Source organism: Macaca mulatta, chromosome 4, assembly GCF_049350105.2.
Source record: "Macaca mulatta isolate MMU2019108-1 chromosome 4, T2T-MMU8v2.0, whole genome shotgun sequence".
In the NCBI taxonomy this organism is placed as follows: Eukaryota; Metazoa; Chordata; class Mammalia; order Primates; family Cercopithecidae; genus Macaca; species Macaca mulatta.
The window spans coordinates 143,762,842-143,788,022 of NC_133409.1; the positions used below are offsets into that span (position 1 = coordinate 143,762,842).

Genomic DNA, 25,181 nt, shown 5'->3' on the forward strand with positions numbered 1-25,181 from the left:
AGCTGCAACTGAATAAGCTGAATTTAAACCATAAATTGCCTTTTGGAGAGTTATGTGAATATAGGTCCAGAGGTCCGTTTTCAAGCTATTGAATGAGGACCAAAGAATGTTCACGTATCTTCCTTCAGTCTTCACTCATCCTATGACTAAAACTTTAATTTACTTTTTGTATCCCACCAGCTTCTTTAACTTTACCCTGGAAAAGCTTATATATCAGTTGTGTTAAGATGGGATGTTTTTCTGACATGATAAACTACATTGTATGGCCTTCTTCCAGTAAAGAGGCTGGTGAATAGGGAAAAAGAAGGAAGAGATACACGGTGTTTTCTTCTTCCTGAGGCAGGCAGCTCTGTATTTTTTCTTGCTTTGTAATCTTAGTTATTGAGAAAAGATGTCTAGTAATTAGCTCTTTTGTGTCAAAGTTCAGTATGATTGCACAGAGTCTGTACTATAACATCCTTGAATTTTTCCACTTTCTCGCTCTTTAGCAACATGCTAAATTTGCTGATGACTGTTAGAGCTCTTGTTTCTTCTCCTGCTGGTGTTTTTCTTCTAGAATAAGGATGTCAGTGGACTTTACATGAACTCAGTCACAGTTTCCAAATATTACTAATGTTTAAGGTTCTTTTTGACTTTGCTGAATTATTTGCAGTATCTTTTGTTCTTTGCTTGTTACATCAGGTGATTGAAAAGTCCCTTGAGCCTCTTCTCATGTTCCTAATCCCAAAATTGACAGCCAAATTGTGACAAATTGCTGTATACACTGACCCAAATTCTGTATGTCTAATGGATGGGTCATGCATGTTTCCATGTTGACAAACCAGCAGGATTTTTTTGAGTCCTCACTCTACTGCAGCATTTTCTTTCAGTACTAGCCAACATTTACAGATCTTGATGTATTTTCATTTACTTGCTAAACAACAAAAACTGTGGTCAAGTACTCTTGGCAAGATCTAGGCAATGACAGTTGTTTATTGAGTTGTGAAATGCCATTAAAGAAGAAAAATGTGAATGTTGCATTGAAGAATTATTAGTACTGATTTTTTTTTTTAAACCAAGGAGTTTTGAGGATCATTTAGACTTTCTAGTTAGCCATGTGTACAGGAATGTTGCCTGCCCTGCTTTGATTTGCCTAGATTTGTATGCAGGGTTTCACTTTAGGACTTTGCAGTACGTGCTAGAGAGATTGATCCTGCTCTGCCTAGCTATTTAGTGTAGTATAGTGAGCCTTGGCTTTGACGTCCAACAAACTGAGTTCAAGTAAAACTGTATGACCTTAGGTAAGCTACTTGTTTGTTTTTTTTTTTTGAGACGGAGTTTCACTCTTGTTGCCCAGGCTGGAGTGCAATGGCATGATCTCGGCTCACCGCAACCTCTGTCTCCCAGGTTCAAGCAATTCTCATGCCTTAGCCTCCTGAGTAGCTGGGATTATAGGCATGCACCACCACGCCTGGCTAATTTTGTATTTTTAGTAGAGACAGGGCTTCTCCATGTTGAGGCTGGTCTCAAACTCCTGACCTCAGGTGATCCACCCACCTTGGACTCCCAAAGTGCTGGGATTACAGGCGTGAGCCACCACACCCGGCCAGATAAGCTACTTGTTTAAGCCTTGATTTCCCTGTCTGTAAAATATAGCTAAAGCTTGACCCTGCCTCATAATTATTGCCAGGATTAGGTAAAATCATAAATGTAAAAATTTGTATCAGTGCCTGGCATAGAGTTACCACTCAGTAAATGTCAAGTATCAGTGCTGACTAGGGCCGTTCCATGAAACAATGGGAAACAGGAGTGGACATGCCAAAATAAGGGGAGAGGGAGAAAGGGGCAGGGCATGCCTTGTGAAATGAATGTGAAAACACATGACAGAAACAAAAGTGAACAGCTACCTCACAGTCCACTGGTAGAGACAGACTCAACAAATCCTTATAAAACTAGTCGTTTAGGGCAACCCATTTCTCCGGGACCCCTCTCTGCATCAGAGAGCTATTCTCTTTCTTTTGCCTATTGAACTTCTGCTCTTAACCTCACTCTTAAAAAAAAAAAAAAAAAAAAAACTAGTTGTTTACTTATGATTACCTATGCTACATGGCAGAAGTACAGAGTACATTTAAAGAGGCCACCTTGCTGTGGTCAGTCTCTTGTGATGGTTTATACTGACTGAATGTGCTGTCTTCAGCTGCCCACATACTACTGCTAGGAAGTGGCAAGTCCTCAGTTATCTGAGCCATGTGAGTGGAGCCCTCACTATTCATGTGTCTCACTTTTTGTTTTGCTCTGATGTTTTACCCTTGGGTTCAGTGAGAACTTTCCTTAGAGGATCAGCAAGGCCTCTGTCTAGGGGCAATAGAAATTGCATTACAAACATTTAATATACTCTTTCCACTACTGTCTAAATTATGTGCTTCTAGAAATGAGTTTTCTAATTTCTTTTCCTTTTCAGCAGTACTTGGCATGATATTCTATATTTAGCTTCTCAATAACTTATATTAGCCAAGAAATAAGCATGTGGCCTTTTGTCCTTCCCACCATACTCATCTTGCCAGATTATATGGTAACAGTATCAATACAAATGTCTTCTTGAATTGTAAATTCCACACACTCATTTTTAAGATCTGATGATGACATTTTTTATTTCAATATGTAGTCGTTTTGATGTTTTTCTTTTTCAATTCATGTCTGTATTTAATGAAAAAACTGTGATGATACAGATAACCCATAAAGAATATTTTTTTAACAAGTCTATTTTAGGAATGTCTTTCATAAACAGATAGAATCTCCCATATTCTTTGAATGTGTAATACTTCAGAATAATAAAATGATAATACTAGACAGTCTGACTTGGAGGAGACGTCGCTGGATCCCACTAACTCTCTTTCAGACTGACACATCTTACATTAACTTGATCGCCACTGGTTGGTCAGTACCCTTCCTGGTAGACTTTGACTTTCTCCAGCCTTTTATTAAACTCTTCAGCTTAACTCAGGTCAAATATGAGGGTAGTCAACAGAAAAGTAGTTAAGACCAAAGAATCCTATTCAGGTTTTCTCTCCTATGGATTGATTAAGAAAGTAATAGCCTGCAGATGTTATTATATTGTATCAGTCAGAATAGGCTAGTTTATACTGTAGTTACAGACAACTCTAAAAATCGTAGTGCCGTATTTCTCACTCATACAGTGAATTCAGTGAGAACTGGTAGGGTCTTTGTTCATTATAATCACTCAGGTACCTACGCTGACAGAGACTCAACACATGCTTCCATGATCACAGAGTCAGGGGAAAAAGAGCTCTGGAGGGTCTCAGTCTAGCAATTCAATATTCCAGCTCAGACAGGACTCCTGCCACTCCTACTCACAATTTACATGGCCCCAGCCAGCCAAAGAGGAATAGGAAATTCAGTCTTCCATGTGTCCAGAAGGAAGAGAACTGGATCTAGATATCAGTAAGTAGAAATATTGACTCTAATTATGTATGGATAAATGAATAAATCTTCTTTTAGATAGTAAAAAGTTACCATGGGGGCAAGTAGCTTTTTAGCACTGTATTTGACAAGTCAACCCATTTCCATAAAGCTGTTTTAACATTTAAATTGTGGCATACACATAATATAAAACCAAGTAATAGTAATAGTAGCTAACACCAACATAGCAGTCTGTATAATCCTTGTAGAAGCCCTATGAAAAAGGTACCATTTTTATCCCCATTTTATAGATGTGGAATCTGAAGCACAGAGGGGTTAAGTAAGAAACCCAAAATCACATGACTAGTAAGTAGCAAAGCCAGGATTTTAACTCGGGTGGTCTGGCTCCAGAGTCCAAGCTCATAATCACTAGGCTGTAGGATACGTTACATTTTTTCACAACAGACTGTTTTCCTTATTAATATTTGTTAACTGATTATTCTATATGCTGTAAGAAAGACTCTAGTTCTCTAGAGGAGGAGAATTGAAGTATCAGCAGTGGGCTGGACTAAGGAACGAGGAAATTTCCATCTAGCCATATGATTCTTTTATGATTCTAGAGTAAGTTCACAAAATATTTATCAAGCATGCCAGACACTGTGCTGACTCTAGGAATTTACTGTAGTGAATAAGATAGACATGACTGATCTCTGTTCTCAGAGTTTTTGTTCCCATGAAATAGACATTCATTGAAGGAAAGTACAAAATGTCCAATGACGGCATATGGCCTGGGGATTTAACCTCTTCTAGATGGTTAAGGCTGGCTCTTTGTCATTAGAGCTGAGGTAGATAAGGAAAGGCAAAAGGTATGGACAAAGAAGGCCCAGCACTTAGTGAGCAGGTACCCAGTGTGAAGAACTGGGAGAAGCCTGTTAAGAACAGAGCACAGAGACCAAAGGCAAGAGCAGATCAGGTCACACTGATGCAGCCTGTAGAGGCAGGAAACCACTTAAGCAGGGGAATGACAGAAGCAGATTTGTATCTTTCAAAAGTGCTCTATTGTGAAGAATCATGCCCCTGGGCAGATGTGTGGAATGGATTAGAGGGAACTCAGAGTGGATGGGGAGACCAGTAAGGAAACTATTTAGTAATTTTGGTGAGAGAAGAGATGCTAGCTAGGGGGCTAAGGTGGTAGCAACAGGGGCAGGAGATGTAAATAGATTTGAGAGATTGAGAAGGAAGCCAGTTTAGACTTGGCGATTAATTGGATGTGTGCATGTGGGTAAGAGGTGGAAATGAGTGAGCGAGAGAAAGAGAGAGAGAGATAAAGAGAGTGTGTTCAGGGCCAACTTCCTGATTTCTGGCTTGAGCAGCTAACTGCTTGCTAATCCCTATAATGAGAGAGAATGGTGGAGAAGCTATTGTGGAGGAGAGAGGAGGTGGTTGCACTGTATGCCCTTTATAGTGGGAAATTGGGAAATATGAGTGGATATGCCAGAATAAGGGGAGAGTGAGACAGGGGCAGGGCATGCATTATGAAATGAACATGAAAACACATGATAGAAACAAGTGAACAGTTAAGTGGTAACACATCTGTAGGCATTGAGGTGTGGGAAGTTGAGCCAGGGAAAACATATTCTCACCCCTTCACCTAGAAGCAGGACCAGTCTAAACTAATCTTAAGTGTGTTAAATCTTATTGGCTTTTCTGTTCACAAAAGACATTTGTCTGTCAGTGTCAGGGTTTCAGTCTCTGTTGATTCCCCTCACAGCTACCTGAATTTTTCTTCTCTGATAAAGTTAGTATAGAATTCTAGTTTTGTTTGTTAAATTTTTCATGTGGTCCATTGTGTTACAAAGTCATACCACCACAATCCATTTGCCTGCTAAGTCAATATTTGCTTCACAAACATAGCAGAAATTAAGATACATCTGTCTAGCTTGAGTTTCTTACAATGTTTTTTAAAAAAATCCTCGATCCTTTTATGTTTAAGAGCACAAATGGGCCGGGCGTGGTGGCTCACACCTGTAATCCCAGCGCTTTGGGAGGCTGAGGCGGGCAGACCACCTGAGGTTGGGAATTTGAGACCAGCCTGACCAACATGGAGAAACCCCGTATCTACTAAAAATACAAATTTAGCTGGGCATGGTGGCACATGCCTGTAATCCCAGCTACTCAGGAGGCTGAGGCAGGAGAATGGCTTGAACCTGGGAGGCAGAGGTTGCGGTAAGCCGAGATTGCGCCATTGCACTGCAGCCTGGGCAACAACAGCGAAACTCCACCTCAAAAAAAAAAAAAAAAAGCACAAATGAGTCTGTTCCATATGACTATGACCTCCAACTTTCCTTCTTCACAGGAGGGACATATGTTGTTAAACAGTGTGGACTGGGTGAAGCTTCTGGGGGCATCATATTAACTTCTTTGGGTGTATTCTTCCTCTCCATGTACTTAGTACTTCTGTTTTTATTTTAAATATATATATATAATAAGACTTTTTTTTTTTTTTTGAGATGAAGTCTCGCTCTGTCGCCCGAGCTGGAGTGCAGTGGCGTGATCTTGGCTCACTGAAACCTCTGCCTCCCAGTTTCAAGCAATTCTCCTGCCTCGACCTCCCAACTAGCTGGGACTACAGGCGTGAGCCACCATGCCTGGTTAATTTTTATATTTTTAGTATATAAAATGGGGTTTCACTATGTTGGCCAGGCTGGTCTCAAACTCCTGACCTCGTGATCCACCTGCCTTGGCCTCCCAAAGTGCTGGGATTACAGGCCACTACGCCCGGCCCAGACTCTGTTATTGTATGAATTTATAGACAAAATGTTGCCCCCGCACAATAGCAATGGAGTCTAACAAAAACCGTCTCACCAACATCAGCATTATGAAGGCACCGTGATTTTGTCATATGTATTTCTATGCAATCTAGTACTGGGAAGCTATTCTCTCTTGCCGCAGTTTTGCCTGGTCCCTTAAAATAGAAACTTTTACCATCTCAGATATTTTGGGAGGAAGGCTTCATGCATAAGAGAGGGACTGTAAAACCAGACGGGGTTATCTCTCAGCTCCGTACTTTCTAGTTGTATAACTTTAGGTATAACTGTATGACTTTAACTTTTGTTTGTGCCATATGTAAAATTGGACTGTTGATAACATCTACTTCATAGGTTGCTGTCAGGAATAATGAAGTAATATATGTAAAGCACATAGAATAGTATCTGGCACACAGTAAAAGCTCAATAAATATCAGCTGTTATTGCTTTCTTAATATCTCCCAGAGGCTGGGTGTGGTGGCTTATGCCTTTAATCCCAGTGCTTTTGGAGGCCAAGGTGGGAGGATCACTTGAGCCCAGGAGTTTTAAGACCAGCCTGAGCAACAAAATGAGATCCATTTCTATGAAAAAAAATTTTTTTTAACTAGCCAGGCATGGTTGCGTGTACCTGTATTCCTAGCTACTCCTGAAGCTGAGGTGGGAGGATCTTTTGTACCCAGATGTTCAAGGCTGCCATGAGTCATGATTGGCTCACGTTGTCCAGCCTGGCGACAGACCAAGACCCTGTCTCTAAAACAAAAACATCTCCCAGGACAAGGTGGTAAGTTTTCTTCTCTGTAACTCTCTATAGCATCTCATATAGGATTCTGTATTCAGAAGCCTCCTGCAACCACCTCCCCACCCCCAAAATTGTAGGAATTGGCAAACAAATGTGGAGGGGCTAGGTCCCTCCAAAGGGTCTACTACCACCCAAGAGAACACATTCTTAGCCCTTCACTTAGAAGCAGGACCTCTAAACTGGCCCTTTTGGGGACACAGGCTACCTTGGCTAGCAGCCCCACAATACTTTGGGCCTGGAATTGTGTCATCCAGTGTTTCTGGCCTCCTTAGGTTTCTCTTTTACCATAGTGTTGGCTCTGAGTTCTATGAAATTTACCCTCAGGGTAGTGATTCTCTTTATTGCCTTCATAGGCAGTCACCCAGCTTCTCCACTTCTCCACAGGGTGTTTCTGGGAAGCATATGATAAAATGGATTATGTTTTCCTAGAGGAAAAATATAAGTGCAAAGTATAGTACTCAGTATCAAAAAAAAAATTCTAGATTGGGCCAATACTGTATTAGAAAACCCAGATCTGCTGGCTCCCTGACCAGTGTTGTATCTACTATAGCTCATTATCTGTGCTTTAAAAGTTTTATAAAATACACATAAATGTTTAATTAGTATATGTGGTACAGAAGACCCTAATGCATTATAAAGTAGACATTCAACACTTTAAAATATGTCTATTATGCCATAAATTTGACATACCTAAAAGTAATATGTTGTTATAATATACACTAAACATTTAATTAACATTAACGTTCCTTACTTTTTACAATTGTAGGGGTCTTGATGGAAGAATTTAAAAAGCTTATCTAAGAATGTTTGAAAAAGAAAGTTGTCCAGAAATGGTTGTGATCTCTCTGAAACCTGTTCCAAACAGGCCTCCCCTCATCTTACACCCTCAAACTGCCCTTGTCATGGTCACCAATTATTACCCCAGTGCTGAACCCGGTAGTCTGTTCCGAGTCCTCGTCTTGCTTCACTTAGCAGCGGCACTGGATTCAGTTGTTAACACCCTGCTCCTTGAAAGATGTGTTACGTGACTTCCAGGACACTTGTCTTCTCTGGTTTCCTCCTACTCCATTGGCTGTTTCTACTTAGTGCGTTTTGCCAGTTCCTCCTTCTCCAACCTCTAAAACTGAAGTGCTCTAGCCTTCATCTGTGACCCTCTTTTCTTTTCTATACATACGCATGCTCAAATTTGGTGATCTCAATCAAGTCTCAAGGGCTTTAAACTATTTCTATGCTGAACACTCCCAAATCTATATATCCAGTTTGGACTTCCTTGAACCCCAGCTTCATAAATTCAGTGACCTACTTGACACTTTCACTTGAATGTTTAACAGGAATCCGAAACTTAACATAAACAAAGCCATACTCCTGAGCTAGCCTCTACAATCACCCATCTTCTGCAGTCTTCAGGAGTTTGCCAGATAGTAATTCCAATGTTTTGCTTAGGCCATCATTCTGTCATATCCCTCATCTAGTCTGCCAGCAAATCCTGTTAGTTCTCACCTTCAGAATATTTCCAGAACTTGGCACAGTAGCAGATACCTGTAGTCCCAGCTACTCAGGAGGTTGAGGAGGGAGGATCTTTTGAGCCCAGGAGTTTGAGACTGCAGTGAGCTGTTAAAATTGAAGCCCAAATTAAAAGTCACAGTTGCGGCCAGGTGCGGTGGCTCACACCTATAATCCCAGTACTTTGGGAGGCTGAGGTGGCGGATCATTTGAGGTCAGGAGTTCGAAACCAGCCTGGTCAACATGGTGAAACCCTGTCTCTACTAAAAATACAAAAATTAGATGGGTATGGTGGTGGGTACCTGTAATTCCAGCTACTCGGGAGACTGAGGCAGGAGAATCACTTGAGCCTGGGAGGCAGAGGTTGCAGTGGGCATAGATTGTGCCACTGCACTCCAGCCTGGGCAACAGAATGAGACTCTGTCAAAAAAACAAACAAACAAAAAACAAAAACAGGCTGGGTGCGGTGGCTCACGCCTGTAATCTCAGCACTTTGGGAGGCTGAAGTGGGCGGATCACTAGAGGTCAGGAGTTTGACACCAGCCTGACCAACATGGTAAAACCCCGTCTCTACTGAAAATACAAAAAGAAATTACCTGGGCGTGGTGGCACACGCCTGTAATCCCAGCTACTTCGGAGGCTAAGGCAGGAGAATCATTTGATCCTGGGAGGTGGAGGTTGCAGTGAATTCCTGAGATTGCCCCATTGCACTCCAGCGTGGGTGACAAAAGCAAAACTCCATGTCACCAAAAAAAAAAAAAAAAAAAAAAAAAGTCACAGTTGCTACACGAGCCTACAAGACCCCACATTATCAGGTACCCTATCTTCTCTTGGACTATGTTATATACTCTCTTCCTTGTTTTCTTCACTCCAGGACATGCTTTGCTGTTCTTGAACACACAAGGGATAGACTTTTGCTGCAGGACCTGTAAACTTGCCGTTCCCTCTGTTGGCAGCTTTTTTTCTCCAGCTTGTTTCCTCACTTCCTTCAGGCCTCCACTTCTATTCCGTTTTCTCAGTAAGGCCAAACACCCATCTTCCTTCTGTTTTGTTTTTCTTCATAGTATTGATCACCACATAACCAAATATATTTTACTAATTTATTTTGTCTTTTTAATCTGTTGTCTCTATCTTTCCCCACTAAAATGAAGCTCTCTAGCACCTAGAACTGTACTTGGTACATAGTAAATGCTCAGTAAATATACTTGTAAGATTGAAAGGATGAACTTTCAATCTTTGTAGTTTCCAAAGGAAAGGAATCCGTCCATTTAATTGAGACCTAAATGACTGAAAGGTTTGTTTCCTAGTAGTGTTTATGTTTGAAAATGTTGCCTTTTTGGTAGAAACAGGAGATGTTTTGATTACTACTTTTTATTTCTTCCTCCACTGAACTCATGCACTGTCCCATCACTCCCATGCCTCTGCCAGAATTAGAATTATCTACTTGCCATCTTAGTTCTGAAAGGCTATCAGCTATACTTTGCACCTTGTACAATTTCTCCACTTCAACGGTTTTTCTGCTGCCCAGGCTTATGCTGAGGACCCAAAGTATGTGAAAGCCGTTTGTTATGTATTAAATTGCCATAAGCTGCAATCCAATAGTAGTCTGTCCATCCATCTTCCCTCCCTCCTTCTTTTCCTCCCTCCTTCTTTCCCTCCCTCCTTCTTTCCCTCCCTCCCTCCCTTCCATCCCTCCCTTCCTTCCTTCCTTTTTTTTTTTTTCCTGTTTGGCCATACTGAATCAAGTAGTAGTATTCTTCAAGCTAGATCCTTTCTACAAATGTTTTCAAGTTTCAGTCAGTGCTGTTGATGTGGGTGAAAATATCCTCCCTTCGTATCCCAGGAGTTCCCTGGGTTTTGGAACCAGTAGGCTTTGTTTAAATGAGAATTGCATCTTCAATACTTACATAGCTCTATGTGACCTTGAAAAGATTTCTTAAAATCTGAGACTGAGTCTGACATGTTACCTTTCAACATAGGTTACTTTCCTTTTCCTTTCTTTCCCCTTTTCGTTTTGTTTTCCCATTCCCCACCCAGAAAAGAGACTTGACCACTGGATTTTTCAAAGCCTAAATACAGAGATCCTATTTGGACACTGTCCCCTGCTTAAAAATTGTATTTTAGTTTACTGTTGAACATTTCAGTATAATCTTCGACCTTAATTATCATTCATGAAACCTTGTTCTCTACATGAACTCTGTACTAAGCAGAAAGCCTGGAATCTTTACAAGCATTACAAAGTAAGACAGATATGTCTTGGGTATAAGATGAAAGATGAAACACATCAGAAAACATGTGGAAAGGGCATTACAGTTTTCACAGTCTTTCTCAAAATGTCTTTTTTTTTCAAAGAAATAACAATAAACCCAGAAAAAGACATACATTATTTTCACATCTACTTTTCAGTGAATAGAAGTAAAAATTAATAATAATGGGAAAAGAACATGAATCCAGATAAGGTATTTGCATCGTCCTGTATTTCTTCCTCTAAAAACGGTTGTGAGCTGGCAAATCCTGCAGTTGATAAACTCCAGAGCCATGGGGAACAGGGGTAAGATACTCACTAGGACCACCCCACTTCTCTATCGTCAGCAGTTACCAGCTGCTGTGACCCTCCCATCGCTACCCTGAGGCAGTGGCGCACATCCAGGGGAGCTTTGTCATTAGCATCTTTGGTCTCCCCCTGTCTTCGTGTCACGTTGACCTTTCAATCTTTAAACATATACACGTGGTCATAGTTGACTCTGTATTTATATATTCATACTCCTTAAGCCTTGGGTTTATTGTAATTTGTATTAATTAGATGCTTAATATGCATTATCACCAACCCAGCCTTTTTTGGTACTGTGTTTGATTCTGCATCTTTAGGAGGATAAGGGAAAAACTGGCTTGCTTTAGATATCACAGAAAGCCAGGAAAAAGCTGAGTGATTGAAGAGTGGTACACATATACATATTCCTATGACTACAACTATCATCATTGTAGACTTGTAATTTATAGCACTTCCTGTTTACAGATACTGAGAGAAGCTCACTCTGTGACTTGAATAATGCTGACAACCATCAGTCAGAGATGCTGTTCTTACTGAGGGTAAAGCCGAGGAGTCGGGAGCGCAAGCAAGGCATTCAAACCTGTGTGCTCTCTTCTTTTTATGAAAAACTCCTTGAATGAGAAAGTTGATGTCAACATATATTCAAATTAGAATTGGGGCCAGGTGTGGTGGCTCACACCTGTAATCCCAGCACTCTGGGAGGCCAAGGCAGGCAGATCACCTGAGGTCAGGAATTCGAGACCAGCCTGGCCAACAGGGTGAAACCCCATCTCTACTAAAAATACAAAAATTAGCTGGGCATGGTGGCGCACGTCTGTAATCCCAGCTACTCAGGAGGCTAAGGCACGAGAATCACTTGAACGTGGGAGGCAGAGGTTGCAGTGAACCGAGATCGTGCCAGTGGCACTCCAGCCTGGGCAACAAGAGTGAAACTCCATCTCAAAAAAAATAAAAAAAAAAAATTAGAATTGGGATAGATATTATTGCTTCATTAGTTTCACATACAGAAGATTCTATAGCCCTTCTTCTCAGTGTTGGACAATAAAGTATTTATAGGAAGTAGAGTGGGAAATTTGGATTTCAGACAGGAAATTGGAATGTGTCTTTTTGGGTGTTCTTCATTCTACTGCTTATGTTGACTATGGGCAGGAATCTTTACCTCTTAACTTCATTTTTTACGTTTAATGAAATGGTACTTTCTGTTTATCTACTTATCAGTACTAGGCAGATTCTGTATAACTTTCAGTTTCAAGATATTTAAGGAATTTATGACATTTAATGATTTTGCTCCAAATTGTTAACTTTGTACTTAGAATGTTTATTTATTTATTTATTTATTTTTTTGTTGAGACAGAGTCTCGCTCTGTCGCCCAGACTGGAGTGCAGTGGCCGGATCTCAGCTCACTGCAAGCTCCGCCTCCCGGGTTCACGCCATTCTCCTGCCTCAGCCTCCCGAGTAACTGGGACTACAGACGCCCGCCACCTCGCCCGGCTAGGTTTTTGTATTTTTTAGTAGAGACGGGGTTTCACCGTGTTAGCCAGGATGGTCTCGATCTCCTGACCTTGTGATCCGCCCGTCTCGGCCTCCCAAAGTGCTGGGATTACAGGCTTGAGCCACCGCGCCCGGCCCTGTACTTAGAATGTTAATATTGAATGTCCCCATGGGTCTGTGGTTATACCAGGATACTCTCTGGGCTGGGTGTGGTGGCTCATGCCTGTAATCCCAGCACTTTGGGAAGCCAAGGCGGGCGGATCACTTGAGGTCAGGAGTTTGAGACCAGCCTGGCCAACATGATGAAACTCTGTCTCTACTAAAAATACAAAAATTAGCCGGATGCAGTGGTGGGCACCTGTAATCCCAGCTACTCAGGAGGCTGAGACAGGAGAATCGCTTGAACTCAGAAGATGGAGGTTGCAGTGAGCCAAGATCGCGCCACTGCACTCCAGCCTGGGCGACAGAGTGAGACTCAGTCTCCAAAAAAGGAAAGAAAGGTCGGTCTGTGAGTATTTTTGGTGCAAAAGCTGGCTGTTTTTTCTTTTCTAGTGTGTTCTAGATTTTTTTTTAAGAACAAAACTTTAACCATGCTTTGCTTTTTCGTTTTTTCTTTTTTTTTCACTGCAACTTCTGCCTCCCAGGTTCAAGTGATTCTCAGCCTTAGCCTCCTGAACAGCTGGGATTACAGGCACTGCCACCACACTGGGCTAATTTTTGTATTTTAGTAGAGATGAGTTTCACCATATTGGCCAGTCTGGTCTTGTGCCATAAACCTAAGCCTGGTCATTCTGATACAGTAGCCTGCATTAGTCTACTGAGGATATGAAACATAGGGCATATTAGCAATTAACTTTCCCCCCCATCCCCCAAGACAGAGTCTTACTCTGTCTCCCAGGCTGGAGTGCAATGGCGAAATCTCAGCTCACTGCAACCTCCACCTTCTGGGTTCAAGCGATTCTCCTGCTTCAGCCTCCCAAGTAGCTGGGATTACAGGCACGTGCCACCACGCCTGGCTAATTTTGTATTTTTAGTAGAGACAGGGTTTCTCCATGTTGGTCAGGCTGGTCTCGAACTCCCGACCTCAGGTGGTCCACCTGCCTTGGCCTCCCAAAGTGTTGGGATTACAAGCGTGAGCCACCGTGCCCAGCCAAATGCACCATTTTATATAAGGGGCTTGAGCATCTGCAGATTTTGTTATCTGCCGGGGTCCTGAAACCAATCTCCAGTGGATACTGAGGGACTAAAGTATACATATATCTGTCTATATAAAACAACTAAAAATTTAATGTATAATCACAAATTTCCTGAATGATAGACTACTACTAGGGAGAGTGTGTAAGATAAAGCTGCTTGAATTTGAATTCAGTCTTTTGTTGACAAAAAGAGTCAAACTCTGTAAGATATTTGAAGAGATTTATTCTGAGCCAAATATGAGTGACCATGGCCCGTGACACAGCCCTCAGGAGACCCTAAGAACATGTGCCCAAGGTGGTTGAGGTGCAGCTTGGTTTTATACATTTTAGGGAGGCATGAGACATCAATCAAATACATTTAAGAAATACAATGGTTTGGTCCAGAAAGGTGGGACAACTCGAAGTGGGGCTGGGAGGTGTTCCATGCTATAGGTACATTTAAACATTTTCTGGCTGACCGTTGGTTGAGTTTGTCTAAAGACCTGGGATCAATAGAAAGGAGATGTTCAGGTTAAGATAAAAGATTGTGGAGACCAGGGTTCCTTTGAAGTCTAGTAGTGGCTGACCTTAGAGACAATAGATGACAAATGTTTTCTATTCAGACCTTTGAAAGGTGCTAGAGTCTCTGTTAATCTCTTCAGATTGGGAGAGCCTGGAAGAAAAAGATCTAGCTATGTTAATAGAGAGTCTTTACAGATGCAAATTTTGCCCCACAAAATTTTTTTTGCAGGGCCATTTCAAAATATGGCAAAGAAACTTGGGGTAAAATATTTTGATTTTCTTCTTTATCACATAATGCTATACCAGAGTCAGATTGGAAAGTAAGTCAGAATATATAGTGTTAAGTAAAACTCATCTGCTGAGAATATATGGTTTGTAGGGCATGACTCCCCAGACCCCTTAGAGAAGAATTTGGCCAGGATAAGAAAATCAGAGCTTAGTTCTCACTTTCAGCAAATACCGACTGAGTGCCAGGCACTGTTCCAGTCATGAGTATACAGCAGTGAACTCAACAAACGTGGTCTCTGTTGTTACATGTTATGGTGGAAGAAGGGAAGACAATAAATAAACAGTGAAATAAACATGGCAATTTCAGATATGATGAATGCTAAAAGAAAATAAAACGTGGTAGATGTCACACATGTCCATGTGAAGAGACCACCAACAGGTTTTGAGCAACAAAGCTGTTTATTTCACCTGGGTGCAGGCAGGCTGAGTCCAAAAAAGGAGTCAGCAAAGGGAGATAGGGGTGGGGCTATTTTATAGGATTTGGGTGGGTAGTGGAAAATTACAGTCAAAGGGGGTTTTTCTCTTGCAGGCAGGGGCAGGGGTCACAAGGTGCTCAGTGAGGGAGGTTCTGAGCCAGGAGAAGGAATTTCACAAGGTTAATTGCTCAGTTATGGTGGGGCAGGAACAAATCACAATGGTGGAATATAATCAGTTAAGGCAGGAACCGGCCATTTTCACTTCTTTTGTGATTCTTCACTTGCTTCAGGCCATCTGGATGTATACGTGCAGGTCACAGGCGATATGATGGCTTAGCTTGGGCTCAGAGGCCTGACATTCCTATCTTCTTATATTAATAAGAAAAGCAAAACAAAATAGTGGCAAAGTGTTGGAGTGGCAAAAAATTTTGGGGGTGGTATAGAGAGGGAATGGGCAATGTTTCTCAGGGCTGCTTTGAGTGGGATTGGGGTGGCATGGGAACCTACAGTGGGAGAGATTCAAAGATTTTGGGGTAAGGGGTGATATGGTGGGATTGTTAGAAGGAGCATTTGTCATACAGAATTGTTGGTGATGGCCTGCATATGGTTTTGTATGAATTGAAAAACTATATGAAAGACATAAGGTCTGAATAAGAGAAGGAGAAAAACAGGTATTAAAGGACTAAGAATTGGGAGGACCCAGGACATCTCATTAGAGAGTGTCTAAGGAGGTTCGGTGTAATTACTTATTTGGTTGGTGAGTTTTTGGGCTCTATTCTTGACAGAGTCCTTTTCGTTAAGTTGGAAGCTGAGCTTGGTGAGGTGTGTTTTTAAAAGACCATTAGTCCATTCTACCTTTCCTGAAGATTGAGGACGGTAAGGGGTATGAAGGTTCCACTGAATACCAAGAGCCTGAAAAACTGCTTAGGTGATTTGACTAATAAAGGCTGGTCCATTATCGGACCATATAGAGGTGGGAAGGCCAAATTATGGATTATGTCTGACAAAAGGGAAGAAATGACTGTGGTGGCCTTCCCAGACCCTGTGGGAAAGGCTTCTACACATCCAGTGAAAGTGTCTACCCAGACCAAGAGGTATTTTAGTTTCCTGACTCGAGGCATGTGAGTAAAGTCAATTTGCCAGTCCTGGGCGGGGGCAAATCCCCAAGCTTGATGTGTAGGGAATGGAGGGGGCCTGAATAATCCCTGAGTAGTAGTAGAATAGCAGATGGAACACTGAGAAGTGATTTCCTTGGGATAGATTTCCACAATGGAAAGGAAATGAGAGGTTCTAAGAGGCGGGCTAGCAGCTTGTAACCTACATGGAAGAGGTTATGAAATGACGAGAATAGAATGGGCCTGTGAGGCTGGAAGGAGATATTTTCCTTGATCCAAGAACCATTTGCCTTGTGTGGGAAGAGATTGATAGGTGGAAGTTTCAGTGGGAGAGTAGGTGGGAGTGACTGATGAGAAGGAGAAAAACTGGCCGTGAGGGACAGAAGTTGGAATGCTAGCTGCTGCTTTAGGTACCTTATCAGCATAAGCGTTGCCCTGAGTGATGGCATCTGATGCCTTTTGGTGGCCCTTGCAGTGTATGACTCCAGCTTCTTTGGAAGTAAAGCAGCCTTTAAAAGAGTTTTTATTAAAGAGGCATTAATGGTGGAGGACCCTTGCATAGTGAGGAAACCTCTTTCAGCCCATGTAACAACATGGTGGTGCAGGATATGGAAGGCATATTTAGAGTCAGTATAAATATTGACACATAATTCCTTTGCAAGAGTGAGGGCTCAAGTTAACGCAATGAGTTTGGCTTGCTGAGAGGTAGTGGAGAGGGGCAGAGCAGTAGCCTCAATGATAGATGTGGAAGATACTATAGCATAGCATGCCTTTCCTGGTGTGTAGCGATTAGGCCTGGTGGAACTGCCATCAATAAACCAAGTGTGATCAGGGTGAGGAACAGGAAAGAAGGAAATATGGGGAAATGGAGTGAATGCCAGGTGTATCAGAGAGATACAGTCATGGGGGTCAGGTGTGGTATCAGGAATAATGTGGGAGGCCGGGTTGAAGTCTGGGCCAGGAACAATGGTAACTGTGGGAGACTCAACAAAGAGTGAGTACAGCTGAAGGAGCCAGGGAGCAGAAAGTATATGTGTGAGGTGTGAGGAAGAAAGTAGATTTTGGAAGTTGTGAGAACTGTAGAGAGTGAGTTGAGCATAGTTTGTGATTTTGAGGGCCTCTGAAAGTATTAGGGCGGCAGCTGCCACTGCAAGGAGACATGATGGCCAGCCTAAAACAGTAAGGTCAAGTTGTTTGGGCAAAAAGCCTGCGGCATGTGGTCACATTCCTTGTGTAAGAATTCCGACTGCACAGCCCTGCAGTTTGGCTGTGTGTAATGAAAAGGGTTGGGATGAGTCAGGGAGAGCTAGTGTGGGAGCAGTCTCAAAAGCTGTCTTCAAGGAACGGAAAGAGGAGTGGGGAAAAGATTTAGGATCTATGGGGTCAGCTAGGTTTCCTTTTGTGAGTTTATATAATGATTTTGTTAGGATGACAGAACCAGGTATCCAAAGGCAGAAGTATCCAACCATGCCCAGGAAGGAAAGGAGTTGTTGTTTTGTAGAAGGGGTTGAGGTTTGAGAGATCAGTCAGACACTATTGGCAGGGAGAGCACGTGTGTTTTCATGAAGAATTCTGCCAAGGTAGGTAATGGATGGAGAAGAAATTTGAGCTTTGGAGGGAGATACCCAATATCCCTTGGAGAATAAATGTTGAAGGAGCAGGAGGGTGTCTGTTGAGAAGATTCAAAGGAGGGGCTACAAAGTAGAAGGTCATCAGTATATTGAATAAGGTGAGAAGCAGTGGGGTGGAAGGAAAGTAAATCATGAGAAAGAGCTTGGCTGAAGTACTGAGGGCTGTCCCAGAAGCCTTGTGGCATGGGCAAGGCTTGTGGGATGGGATACTGGCGTTGAGTGGGGTAAGGGTGATTAGGTTTTAATGGGATAGTAATGGGTGTGTGATCAGTTGCCAGGGAGGGAGTGGAGGTATCCCATATTTGTGGGCTAAGGTGGGGGGATATGACGCGAAGGAGGCTTTGGGTTGGGAAGAAGGGTGGCAATGAGATGTGGCCATAGTACAGGAATAATCAGGGAAGCAGATAATTTGGTTAAAATGTCTCAGCCTAATAAGGGAGCTGGGCAGATGGGGATAACTAAAAGAGTGCATATAAGAGTTTTGTCCAAGTTGGTACCAGAGTGGGGGAGTTTTAAGGGGTTTTGAGGCTTGGCCACCAATACCCACAACAGTTATGGGGGCAAGGGAAACAGGCCCTTGAAAAGAAGGTAATGTGGATTGGGTAGCCCCCATATCAATTAAACAGGGAACGGACTTATCCTCTGCTGTAAGAGTTACCCAAAGCTTGGCGTCTGTGATGGTCCAGGGGACTTCCGAGGTGATCAGGCAGCATCAGTCTTCAGCTGCTAAGCTGAGGAGATCTGGGAAGGATTTGGCCGAGGAACATTGGGTTTGGGTTCCAGGGGCTTCAGGAGTGGCAGCGATGTAAGTTGAACAGTCGGACCTCCAGTGGGGGCCACACAGACTGGCACGGCGTAGGAGGAATCCTGGGCTGCGGGCATTCTTAGGCTCAGTGGCCAGGCTTTTGGCATTTGAAGCAAGGTCCATGAGGATGTTTCGAAGGAGCCCCTGAGAGCTGTGTCTTAGATATTCTGAAGTTCTTATATGTTGGAGACGTGGTTGTGGGCTGTCTTGCAGCGGAGGCAAGTAGTTGTAACTCAGAAATGCTTTGCTGTCTAGCTACCTCCTCTCTATTATTGTACACCCTGAAGGCAAGGTTGATTAATTCCTATTGTGGGGTTTGAGGGCCGGATTCCAATTTTTGAAGCTTTTTTCTAATGTCAGGGCTGACTGGGTGATAAAATGCATGTTAAGAATAAGGCGGCCTTCTGGCCCCTCTGAGTCTAGGGCAGTAAAGCGTCTAAGGGTTGCTGCTAAACAGGCCATGAACTGGGCTGGGTTTTCATCTTTACCTTGGGTAGTTTCTTTAAGTTTGTCATAATTAACAGCTTTGTAAGCTGCCTTTTTAAACCCTTCAAGTCGGCAGGAAACCATGTAATCTCGCCTAGCTATACCTGGGGAATCTGCCTGATAGTCCCATTGCGGATCTTCTCGGGAACTGCTGTAATGCCTTCCTGGAGGTCTGGCTCATGAAGCCAGCGGTTATCAGCGTGAGATTGGGCTAGAGAAAAAACTCTTTCCCATTCATCTGGGGAGAGGGTAGAAGTTAGGATGACATTTAAGTCACTCCAGGTTAAATTGTAGGACAGAGTTAGATATTGGAATTCCTGTATCTATTTAGTGGGGTCTGATGAGAAAGAGCCTAAACGCTGGCTGATTTGGGAAAGGTCTGAGAGAGAAAAAGGCACGTGTACCCTGACTGTGCCTTCAGCTCCAGCCACCTCTCTGAGAGGAAATTGTTGGGCAGGTCAGGGAGAGCTAGTTGCAGAACAAAGCTATAAACCAGTCCGGGTGTGGGGAGGGGAGGTAATAGAAAGGTTATAGGGTGGGGGAGCAGAGGCTGAAGAAGAGTTGGAGCCTGATTCAGCCTGGCAGGGAGAGACCTGAGGAGGAGCAGTCTGGGGAGGAGGTGAGAGGTCAGATGGGTCAGTAGAAAAGGAAGATTCACAAGACTCAGCGACGCTTGGGGTTGGAACGGGAGGGAAAGGAGGAGGATTTGGGGTGAATTGCATTGGGAACAGAGACTAGGGAGGGAACTAAGTGTGAAAAATGCTTGGACGTAAGGCACCTCAGACCATTTGCCTATTTTTCAACAAAAATTATCTAGGTCTTGTAGGAAGTAGAAATCAAAAGTGCTCTCTGGCCATTTGGAACCATTTTCGAGTTTTTGTTGGGGCCAAGCAGTGTTGCAGAAGAAAATAAGAAGTTTAGGGAGATTCAAGGGTAGCGAGAGAGGCTGGAGAAGAGAGTGAAAAGACCGCTTACCTGATTTGAAATTGGTGAGCTGGTTGGTCTGAGGACCTGAGGTCGTAGGTGGATCACTTCACAGAGTGAGGGTGAGGACAGGAGACTGGTCTCCCGAAGGAGTCCCTCTGACCCAGGTCTTTGGCACCAAATGTCGCGTGTGTCCATGTGAAGAGACCACTAACAGGCTTTGTGTGAGCAATGAGGCTGTTTATGTCACCTGGGTGCAGGCGGGCTGAGTCTGAAAAAGGAGTCAGCGAAGGGAGACAGGGGTAGGGCTGTTTTATAGGATTTGGGTGGGTAGTGGAAAATTACAGTCACAGGGGGTTTTTCTCTTACTGGCAGGGGCAGGGGCCACCAGATGCTCAGTGGGGGAGGTTCTGAGCCAGGAGAAGAAATTTCACAAGGTTAATCACTCAGTTAAGGTGGGGAAGAACAAATCACAATGGTGGAATGTCATCAGTTAAGGCTATTTTCACTTCTTTTGTGGATCTTCAGTTGCTTCAGGCCATCTGGTTGTATACATGTAGGTCACAGGGGATATGATGGCTTAGCTTGGGCTCAGAGGCCTGATGGTAGAGGGATGAGAAACTTTGAGTTGGATCATCATAGAAGGTAAAGTTTGAGCCGAATCTGAACTGACATGAAGGAATTAGGCAAGTAAAAATCTCAAGGGGAAGCATTCCAAGCAAAGGGAGAACTTTGCAGAATCCTCAAGGATGGAATGAACTTGGTATACTCAAGGCACAGAGGAAGGTCTGTTTGTGCAAGAGGTAGCACAAGTGGTAGTATGTGAGGCTGAAGATATGGCTGAGAGCCTGATCATATAGGGCTATCTTATTCAGTTTTCTGTTGCTATAACAGAATACCTGAGACTGGGCAATTTATAAAGAAAAGAAATGTAATCACCTAATGGGTTCTTTCTACCTGCTGCACAGAGAAAACCAATTCACTGAGACTGTGCTATTGCAGTAGAGAAGAGTTTTATTAACGTGAAGCTGGCCATGCAACAGAACTGTAGGTATCACTCAAAGCAGAAGTTAAGGTTTTTCAAGGATAGTTTGGTGGGCGGGGGACTAGGGAATGGATGCTGCTGATTGGGAATGTAATCATAGGAGTGTGGAAAATGGTCCTCATACACTGAATCTGCCTCTAGGTGGGGAGGGTGGGTGCCACAGGACCTATTGAATCATAAGTCATTAGTCATGAGGTCAGTGGGTCGCCAGAATGCAAAAGTCTGAAAAACATCTCAGAAGACCAATCTTAGGTTCTACAATAGTGATGTTTTCTATAGGATCAGTTGGAGAATTCACATATCTTATGACCTCTGTCCGCATGATTCTGAGCAGTAATGGGATTATAGAAACTATGCCTACATTTTAGCAGAATTCAGGACCCTCCCATAATCCCAATCTTGTGGCCTCTGATTAGTCTTACAAACACTGTCTCAGCCCCAAATGAGGAGGGGATGTTTTAGGGAGGGACTGTTATCATACTTAATTCCAAATTCCTCCCGTGGTTGGCTTGGCCTATGCTCAGGAGTGAGTGAGGACGGTCAGCCTGTGAGGCTAGAGGCAAGATGAAGTCAGCCATGTGAGATTTCGCTCAGTGTCATGATCTTTGCAAAGGCAGTTTCAGAACTATATTTGGCTCACAGCGCTGGAGGCTGGGAAATCCAAGGGCATGGTGGCAGCTTCTGGCAAGGGCTTTTTGACCCCATCATAACATGGTGAAAAGCAGAAGGACAAGAAAGCTTGTGCAAAAGAGACAAAACATGATAGCCTCGCCTCAAAACAACCTACTCTTGAGGTAGCTAATCCAGTCCTGTGAGAGGAATAATTCACTTACTTCCACCAGAATTAACCCAGTCCCAAAGAAGAACATTAGTCCCTCTTAAAGATCTGATCACCTCTTAAAGGCCTCACTTCCCAACACCACCATACCAGGCACCAGATTCCAACACATGAATTCTGAGGGACACACTCAAGCCATAGCAAGACCCCCATAGGCCATGTCGCAGGGTTAAATTGTATTCCAAATGAGATTGGATGCCATTAGATTTTAAACAGCTTTTTAAAAACGAAAAGTGTTTCACTCTTGCTGTAATGGGGATATAGACAGACAAGAGTAGAAAGCAGAGAAACCAGTAAGGAGGTTCATTTATCATTTATCACTCTAGAGAAGTGATAGGTGATGTGCATTGGGTGCTAGCAGTAGAAACGAAGACCCGTGGTCACAGTCAGGTTATATTCAGAATTTGCTGACAGAGTAGATAGAGATTAGGAGATAAATTTTTTGTTTAAGTGAGGGTATGACTGATGGTAGATAAGACAATGGGGAGGAGCAGGTTTGAGGGATGGGAGTCTAGGGTTTTTTAAGGCTATCTTAATTTTTAAATGCATGGTTCTGACATTTATTACTTGTGGAATATTGAACAAATTATTTCAATTTCCTCATCTGTGAAACGGGGTTGGTACTAGTATGTATGCTCTATGGTTTACATGAAAATTAAATGTATTAATGCCCTGAAGCACTTAAAACACAATTGGACACATACTGTGTTCTCAGCAAATGTTAGGTATTGTTGCTGCTACTGTTATTAATAATATTATTACTATAACCCATAAGTATAATATTAGTGTATATCCAAATGAAATATTGAAGAGGCAATAGGATTTATGAGTCTGGAACTCAGGAGAGAAATCAGGACTTTGAGAGTTATTAGCATACAGATGGGTATTGAAAACCATGGGACTGGATGAGATTTCCTACGGAGAGAGGAGATAAAAGAAGAGAGCAAAGGACTGAGGAGTAGGGCTCTCCACCTTTAGAGGTCAAGACAAAGAGGTAGAGTCAACAAGGAAATGAGAAGGAGCTGTCAAGGGACAGGAGGGAAACCTGAATGGTACTGCATCGTGAAAGCAAAGTATAGAAAGCATTAAAAGACAGAAGTCAGCCACATCAAATGATGCTGAGAAGAGTAAGATCAGGACAGACCTGACTGTTGGGTTGGCAAAGGATTAATTGATGGCAGCCTTGACAGGAAGCATTTCACTGGAGTGATAGGAATGAAAATCCTATTGGAGTAGCTCACGCCTGTAATCCTAGCACTTTGGAAGACTGAGGCTGGAGGATCACTTGAGGCCAGGAGTTCGAGACCAGCTTGGTCAACATAGGGAGACTCTGTCTCTATAAGCAATTTAAAAAACAAAAATTAGCCAGGACTACTTAGGGTAGTCCCAGCTACTCAAGAGGCCTAGGCAGGAGGATCACTTGAGCCCAGAAGTTCAAGGCTGCAATGAGCTGTGATCATGCCTTTGCACTCCAACCTGGGCAACAGAGCAAGACCCTGTCTCAAAAAAAAAATTTCTTTTTTTGGCCAGCTGCGGTGGGTCACGCCTAGCCCTTTGTGAGGCCAAGATGGGAAGATTGCTTGAGGCCAGGAGTTCAAGATGAGCCTAGGCAGCATAGTGAGACCCTGTCTCTAAACAAAACCTGTAAAAAATAAGTTGGGTGTGGTTGTGGCACAAGCCTGTGATCCCAGCTAGTTGGGAGGCTGAGGCAAGAGGATCCCTTGAGTCCAGGAGTTCAAAGCTGCAGTGAGCTGTGATCATGCCACTGCTCTCCAGCCTGGGCAACAGAGTGAGACCCTATTTCTAAAAAAATAAAATAAAAAAGTTTAAAGCTGCATTCAGAATAATTGGAAAAAAAGTAAGGAAAAGTATAGTCCCTACCTAGGAAAAATCATCTGATGTTATTTGCTATCAATGACAAAACAGAATTATAATCTCCTACCTTACTTTACTTTTCTTCAGTAAGGAGTTTGGTCTTCAAACAGAAAAGGAAAAAACAAACATGTTTGAGAAGATATGGGAGCCCAGCGTAGGTAAGACAATCAAAGGGCGATTAAATGAGTATCTGCCACTTTAAATTAATTCTGATCTCTAGGTTCTGTTGAATTACATCCCAGGAAGCTCAGAGAACTTTCAAATCTGATCTTGGAATTTTCATTCAGCATAATTTTTAGCAAGAAGGCTAATATTACATGTGATTGTTTTTTCCCCCAAAAGGAGAAATTCTCTATGCAAAGAGGCTTGGCTTTTATTCCTGGTAGTCATTCTAGAACTAGTGATTAACCCCATAGTTTCTGAGCATTTGAGAAAAAAAATGTGTAACACTAGTAACCAACTTGAATTTTCTGAAAATAAGTCATTCCAAAATAGATTTTCCTTTAGGGTTTTATTGTTGGAAAATTGGAGCAACACTGTAGATGCAGTGTAACTTGGTTTTAGCCAAGTATTTGATGGAGTTTCTTATGACGTTTTGCAGATAAGAGGAAGGATAGGTTAACATTTAAGTACGTATGTGTGCACGGTGCTCAATAAGGTGGTAAAATTATATTCATTCTTTTTTTTTTTTTTTTTTTGGAGATGTATTCTCGCTCTTGTCACCCAGACTGGAGTGCGATGGTGCGATCTTGGCTCACTGCAACCCCCGCCTCCCGGGTTCAAGCGATTATCCTGCCTCAGCCTCCCGGGTAGCTGGGATTACAGGTGCCTGCCACCATGCCCAGCTAATTTTTGTATTTTTAGTAGAGATGGGGGTCTCACCATGTTGGCCAGGCTGGTCTCGAACGCCTGACCTCAAGTGATCTGTCTGCCTCAGCCTCCCAAAGTGCTAGGATTACAGGCGTGAGCCGCCATACCCAGCCCAGTTGTTGGTTCTTGAATCAGTGACACCCATGAGGTATTTAATGGGGTATCACAGGATTTTGCACTTGGCTCTCTCCTGACCAGAAACCTAGAAGAAAATATAATAGGCAAGTGGAAAGAACTAATGCAGTAGATGACAGAGTCAAATGAAAACTCATTCCAATGCCTGAATAAGCTGTATTATTTGGGAACCATTCATTGGTTCATTCATTTACTCATTTTTATTGAGAGTTTTGTATCAAACACTGTTCTTGGTGTTGGGAATACATGAGAAAACAAAGAAACAAGTCATGGACCCTGTGTCTTCAAGGACCTTATAGAGCGTGCCAAAATAATGCGTTAATACAGATCACTCAAGCCCAGGAGTTCGAGGCTGCAGTGAGCCGCGATCATGCCACTCACTCCAGCCTGGGCAACAGAGACCATAGTTTTAGTGGGGAGCAGGGGAGTGGGGGACATAACAGAGCAAGTGCTAACATGCTAACATAGAGTTGTGTACAAAGGTTTTTGGGGGCCTAAAGATGGG

General features: G+C 42.8%; 1 protein-coding gene across 6 annotated transcripts in view; it reads left to right on the forward strand.

The window, feature by feature from the left end:
* BTBD9 (BTB domain containing 9) overlaps positions 1-25,181 on the forward strand; it is a 481,979-nt gene that overhangs the window by 191,493 nt on the left and 265,305 nt on the right. The window lies entirely within an intron of this gene.